Source organism: Panicum hallii, chromosome 3 (genome assembly GCF_002211085.1).
Source record: "Panicum hallii strain FIL2 chromosome 3, PHallii_v3.1, whole genome shotgun sequence".
Lineage (NCBI taxonomy): Eukaryota > Viridiplantae > Streptophyta > Magnoliopsida > Poales > Poaceae > Panicum > Panicum hallii.
The window spans coordinates 34,919,384-34,926,548 of NC_038044.1; the positions used below are offsets into that span (position 1 = coordinate 34,919,384).

Here is a 7,165-nt window from a genome sequence, read left to right on the forward strand (position 1 = left end):
TTAAAAGGTCTACAGATCCATTACACAACATAATTAATTAAAAAGTCTAAAATACTAAATAAGCTACATGCTAAAACAAACTACTCACGAGACCTATTGACTGATGCCTCATGAACCGCCGCGCCAACTCTCGACACTGAACAGTCAATTTCTGCCATCCCCGACGCTTCGCGCCTTAATTTACGTCGAGCCATTAACTCGCGATCATCATCCGTACCATGCAACTCGACATCAAATTCACACTCAAATTTGCAACTTGCATTTCTAGGCGTGAGGCAATGAAATGCTTTCTTAATCCAATGACGAATACGACCGCTAACAAGTCCAAGGCGCTCTTCAGTGCGGAACTCAAGGGAATATCCTGTGCGCTTCAAATGATTGCATACCAACGCCCGAGGGGACGCACGGCGCTCCAATGCATCATGTTGCAAAGCCATTTCTATCGATTAAAGATTAATTAATCATCATGTTGGGTGAAGCACTCAACTACAATATTTTTAAAAATAAAACTAATCTCACTACACTTATCAAATAAATGTAAAAAATTGAATAAATTTTTAGAGGCGAACACTTATTATTTTTAAACTCTTCAGTTTGAGGCGAACACTCATTGTCCCATGCCATATGGGATGCAATCAAGGTTCACAACTTTGTTTCAGGCTCTATATGCAAAAACTATCAAGAAGAAAAAACATCTTTGTTTAGGAACATATATATGTCGTTAACCTTGACCATACAATGATGACATTTACCATTCGGGGCCAACATTGATATCCGCGATATGGTGCGGTATAGGGACTTGATGAAGGAGTACAGCCTTAGTCCGAATGGTGGCATCCTCACCTCGCTCAAAGGTGAGGATTTCTTCATTGGAACCAAGGCCGTACTCCTTCATCACGTCCTTATACCGCACCGTGTCGTGAATATCATGTTGGCCCCGAATGACAATATCATCACCGCATGGTCAAGGATAATGACAGATACATATTCCAAAATAAAGATTTTTTTACTCTCGACGGTTTTAATGTGAGCCTGAATAAATACATCATTAAAGTATCAAAGTAATTCATTCATAGTATAATACCAACTATACATCTTTTTTTCACTTTCAATAATTATTCAATTTGACATTTCACATTGCACATAAACATTCAATTTGAAATTTCACATTCACACATTTCATATTTCACATTCAAATCCACCTATGGTCATATATACATACTCTCATTCTACAAATAAAAAATCCTACTATACTTATTTTTATATCCATATTTTTTCTAAATAGTATTCCTCTCTCTATGTATATACTCCCATTGCAAAAAAAATAATATCCTACTTTATGCAAACCTTAAGTAATTTGTGCTCAAAATGGTCTATAAATCCAAAAAACTCCAACATTTTTCCTAATTTAAAAAATCTCAAAATCTTTATTTCTAAACCATGAAACGAGCTACAATAGCAATGGAAGATAAGAGGATGAATTTTCTAACCTTTAAATCGTTGGATGGATGGGGGAATCAAAAGCCTTTGCAAATCGTGGAGAAAATTGGCATACCTCCCCTCACCCGAGAGCCAAGAACAGGAACAACAACGAATGAGGAATGGCTTGGGCAGGGGAGGAAGAAGGGGATAGTCCCGGTTGGTGGCTCCAGCCGGGACAAATGGGCCTGTGGGCCAACCGGGACAAATGAGGGACTTTTAGTTTCGGTTGGTAGCTCCAACCGGGACTAAATGTGCCCCACCCTTCCGATAGACCCCTAGCCGTTGGACCCGAAACTAATGCTTCTATTAGTCCCAGCCCAAAACTGGCCAGGACAAATGAGGAGGATGAAAGATCGTTTCTGTAGTAGTGGGTGTTGTTTTCGGTCTTCACCGTTGTTTCCGTGGCCATGATACCATTTGTACTCTTAAAACCTTCTTTCCCACTTAGAACGGCAGAGCTCCTGCTATTTGCGTTCAAAAATTGTTTTCGTGGCATTTACTTCTGTAACCTTTTGCCAATATACTTTCTCCGATAACATATATAAGTCTATCTTGGTTTTCTTGTTGTAAGTCAAAACTCTTTAACTTTGACCATCAATATCTAAATTTTATGTGATTTGAAAACACATGATCGACATTAATTGATTCATTGTGAAAACTATTGACTTAATATATATACCTATTTTATTTAAGATAATATACTTATTGATATTGTTAGTCAAAGTTTGATTTAAGGTTTTATATTTGTGATTAGAGTAAATGTATATTATTCAGTAAAGTTGGACTATAGTTGGAGTTGTCAGGAAAAGAAATTTTATTATATCTCTATTTTATTTAAGCTCAAAGACAACTATTGGTAATAAACCCTCCAGGTAAAAGGATGAATTCCTCCAGATGATAATAGATGGCGAATAAAAGAACATATATCCTAATATAGCTAGCTAGCTAACTTGCGACAACCATGTCCCCTAACAACGAAGATCATGCGTGTAGTAAACACATTAAAACGTTGATAGTAAATTTCTTGCATACATTGAAATTGAATTTCACAAATGCTGTCGGTAGATTTGTGTCTGAAAAATTAGTCTCTTAATAATACAATTTTTCTATGGTTTGTCTATGTGTTTGTCTATGTGTTGTAGTAGAAATTAATAGCCAAAGTTTATTTCGGAGACCATGACAAGGTCCAAAAAAAACCGTACGTGGCACTCTTTTGTGACCGGTGCAGAAGTAGCTTTGTGTAACCAATATTATAACTTTTTATTTGCGTGCATGCTTGTGATGTGAAGTAATGTGATGTATATGGTTGCTTTCACATACGTCGATATCACATATGTTGAGACCATTCTAGTGATGTAGGATGGAGCATCTTCTTTGGCCATGCCCCTTTCGCTGAAGGCAGAGAAGTCGTTGCCTCCGGCACTAACAAGAAAAAATGACTTCGAGAGCAAATCGTTGAGCTTCCAGCCACACCTCATTCTCGATTTTGTTTTGTAGAACAACATGATTTATTTATGCAGTGTAAGTGTTCCATTTCCCTGCATGCATATTCGACAACAGCCAGACATGCACGAATTAGTATATCGATATATATAATTCTGCTTTTGCAGCAGAGAAGAGCATATAGACACATGTTTAAGTAAAGCTATAAATATGTGGAATCAAAAGCCGCAGGTATGCTCATGCACTATTCATAAGATACTGTACTTCCTCAGTACAAGTCTAAGGGCTCCATATGCTAATAGATCAAGGATTTGCTAGGTAGGAAAAAGACTTGACATCTGACCATACATATACTCCTATTTTCTGGATTGTATAACCTAATAACTGCTAATCCACCTTGACAGTGTTAGAAGTGAGATACATAATAAAAGAATATTGCAAGACCACATATATACCTTTTTAAATATTCAATTGATCTTATTTTGTGTGATTAAACATCATATCCCTTGTCGTGATGTACTTATATTTGAGGTCGTATGATAACAATATAACAGAACCTCTTGAAATTACTTGGCTGCCACATTATATGATAAATAAATGATTGTGGTGCTGTACAAGAAGATCATATATATACACTTGTGAACTCATGAGAATCAATTAATATCCATATATACAGCTAGCTTTTTGTGTAATCTAAAAAAAGCTAGCTTATTAGGCGCACACCGTGGTGTTCAGAATGCCGGATCCGCCGGAAGCGTAATTTGCACCAATTCGGCATCTCAATAGGTCATAGTTTGTTACGGGTGTCAACGAGAGGTTAGCAGGTGGACTCTTCATGAATCCCAGACGTCATGCTGTACATATACATACAAATTGTGGCAATAACAGTGACCATATTACAATAATCTATATATCTTTGTTGCAATAAACTAGTTGCGATATATAGTTTCCTATAGACATCTCAGTAATTCTTAGCAGTGTTGTAATTGTAAATGTCAACTTTATGTTTTGGAGCTGTGAAGTCAAATGTCAGCATCAATACATGTATAAATAATGGAGATACCTGTGGAAGCTATATACATTGCAAGATTTGTTATAAAAGTTGTCTCGTTACTACTATCAATTTAGATAATTATAGTTACACACAATATAAAAACATAGGTAAAAGTCTACATTTTTGGAAAACCATGAAACTGGAATGTTATTTGTATGTGTAAATAATATCGACACATATATAAAACATAAGCATGCATATAATGGATATATACCGACTAAATCGGCAATATTGTAGCCATTTGCGAATCGCCCAGTGATGCTGGGGGAGTCGATGCCGTATGGAGAGTGCGCCCGGGGTGCAGGTGGCGGTAGGAAGTTGTTATTGCTGACATCAACAATATAATCGAATCACCAAACACATAAATGGAAGGGACTAAGTGGTGGGAGAGCTCGACAACTTCAGTGGCCACGGAGCGGCTAATGATGCAGACAAGGAAGGTGGCATGCTACTAGAGAAATGACCGATGTATTACTCATGGCTGAGTAATCAAATGATTATGTGCAGGCACATGCAATCTTTTACAACCAAACTAGATATTCTTTCCTCCAAATAATACACGCAGCTAGCTGCTAATAGGGATGGTTTAGGGTTCGAGCTCTCGGCTGATGGTCGGCTCTGGAGTGAGGAGTGATGCTTGTGGCGTTTGGTATTTATAGTGTTTACATCAAACGTGATACACGCTTCACAATAATGGATGCAAGTAGGTGGTCGTTGGATGCTTCTTTAATTTGTTCTAAACATCAAGGACTGTATGTGGCATTATTCGTATTAAACACGGTAGATGGGAATGCGTGCATATAGTGTGGACCAACCATAGACTTTTACCTTCTCTTTTGAAGCTATGAACATGTCAGAAATGAGGCACCATCCGTTCATGCTCTTTGCTCTGTGACAACGGTGGAATAAACGTTCCTGGCTTCCAGGTCGACAAAATTATTCAACGGTGCACCAGTCCATTGTTTCGGCGTCCTTTTGGTATTCGATCACCACAGCCACTTCAGATTCCTAGCTAGTCAATTTTGTTTTCACCAACGTGCGCTCTAGCAACGACATTCTAGGGCCTCGATGAATGATGATTGTTATCCTGGCGAAGCTATGGCAAAGCTACTATATACTGCCATTATTTTGTATATAAGGATGCAGGCACAGCATCACTCAGACGATGCTACGAGTTTTTATAAGGCTATGCATTTGCAACAACTATCTCGCTGAAACAAATGCAAAAAATATTTGGTTAATCTAACATTACATTTCTAATTCTCTACCGCTATTGGAGAATTCATCCATGCCAGCTCGAAAACCTCATCCTTGCCGGTTATCGTTTATCTCTATCGGCTTCTGTTTTGACCTGATATGGATAATGAAGAATCGACTTTTAACTACAGGTGGTATGGAGTATTAGTGTACCCCTATTGGCTTTAGTGACGGCCTTGGCATAGACATTACTCCCTCCATCTTGAAATATAAGACATTGAAGGGTTTAAAATTTGTACTCCAATATAAGGCATTCTATGACTTTTTGATAAGTATTAAAGAAAATTATTTAAATTTTCTTATCTTTTAGCTGCATACTTAACTTTTCTATTCCTTCCTCCCCTGCTTAATCTTAGAAACAACTTTAATTATAGTTGGTAAATAAAAAGCTCCAGAGGGTATATGCATATCTTTTGTTCTCTCCCTTAATCTGTCTTAGAATTGCTAGAATGCCTTATATATACTGCAGGATGGAGGGAGTATGTATCATTGCTGATGTTAAATAGGGCCAAAGCTTAGATACTAAATGCACGACATTCATATACAGGGAGAAAACAACATGACCTTGACAATGCCTTAGTCTAACAAATTAATTCACTGCCATGGTGTTTGATATGATGGTGGTGGGCATAAAATGGGGAAGAACTTGAAGCACACACTTGTAAAACACTACAACGGTTACGGAACTTTGAAGCTCAGAAGCCTCGTGAACACGACACATCCGGATGCTTAAGGTGAGTGCCATAAAGAAACACCAGTAACGCCCGTACTGATTCTCAGACTCAGTATGGAGGTCGGGGGCTTAGACTCACTAGGTCCGCTCGTGTTAACCTGGAGAAAGAATAGCCACATATGGGGAAAGGGCTCACAAAACACGACGAAACCTCCCACGACTCTCTGAGTCACGAGGAGGCTTGGGGGCTACTAAAGTGTACCTATACCATGGGTACGGGTACCCCATAGGAGGAGTAACGAAGACCATTTACGCTAAGCTCTCGTCCACAAATGTGTTGCCGAATAAGAGCTCAGAACTCTCATCAGACAGTCGTGCCCGGACCCCAAGGCGCGAGCTCGAATGGTCGAGTGCTTGCCCTGACTGACCGTGATGCCTCGCCTGGAAGGGCCCTATCACCTCATGACCGATGACGCTCCAGTTGGGAGTTCTAATTGACCTTAGCCGCCGTTCATGGCATGGCCCCGGGCCCACTTAGGCAGCCAAGGTACCCAAGTATGCACAGTCCCTCTCCGGTCAGCACCGTAGTGCTGATGGAATGGGCACCACCGAAGCCGTGACAGCATTAGGCCTCACCGGAAGGTGCCCCAATGGAATCCGCATGAGGACATAAGCAGGGCAGTTATGATCTGACACGCCGCCCTCGCCCACGGGCACGCCCCCGACAGGACGTAGAATAGTAACGGCAATAGGACAGCTGTGGGCCCGCCATGACCTAGACGATCGTCGGGCAATATAGCAGCAACCGCCTGGCGACATGGAGGGCCGCCCTCTTCTTTTTGTAACTCCTCTCCGGACTATGCAAGGAGAGGCAGAGGCTTTCTTCTCACTCTCTAGAAACCCTCTCGCATAGACATTATGCTCTCTCCTCTCAAGAGCGCTTGTTTGTAACCCTACCACAGATATGTGAGCCTTCGGAGCTTAGGAACATGATTTTCCACCTCGACTAGATGTAGGACGACTAGCTCGAACCAGTATAACTAGATGCAGGAAGATAGGGGCATAGTACAGCAGTCAACATTTTTCCTTTGCACACCAATCCAGAAGAGAAGATGCTTGGACTTGCACAGGAAATATTCGTGGATTATGTATCTGAATCATCCAAATTCCAACCTATATGCGGATATGTAGACTAGCCAAGCCAGTAGTATCGGCCTGACGGATGGACCTTCGGTGTCGGTGCGCTTTGCGCCGGC

General features: G+C 40.3%; 1 pseudogene; it reads right to left on the minus strand.

The window, feature by feature from the left end:
• Positions 1-6,218, minus strand: part of LOC112885406 — an 88,522-nt pseudogene extending 82,304 nt beyond the window's left edge.
• Between the last annotated feature and the right edge of the window lie 947 nt (positions 6,219-7,165).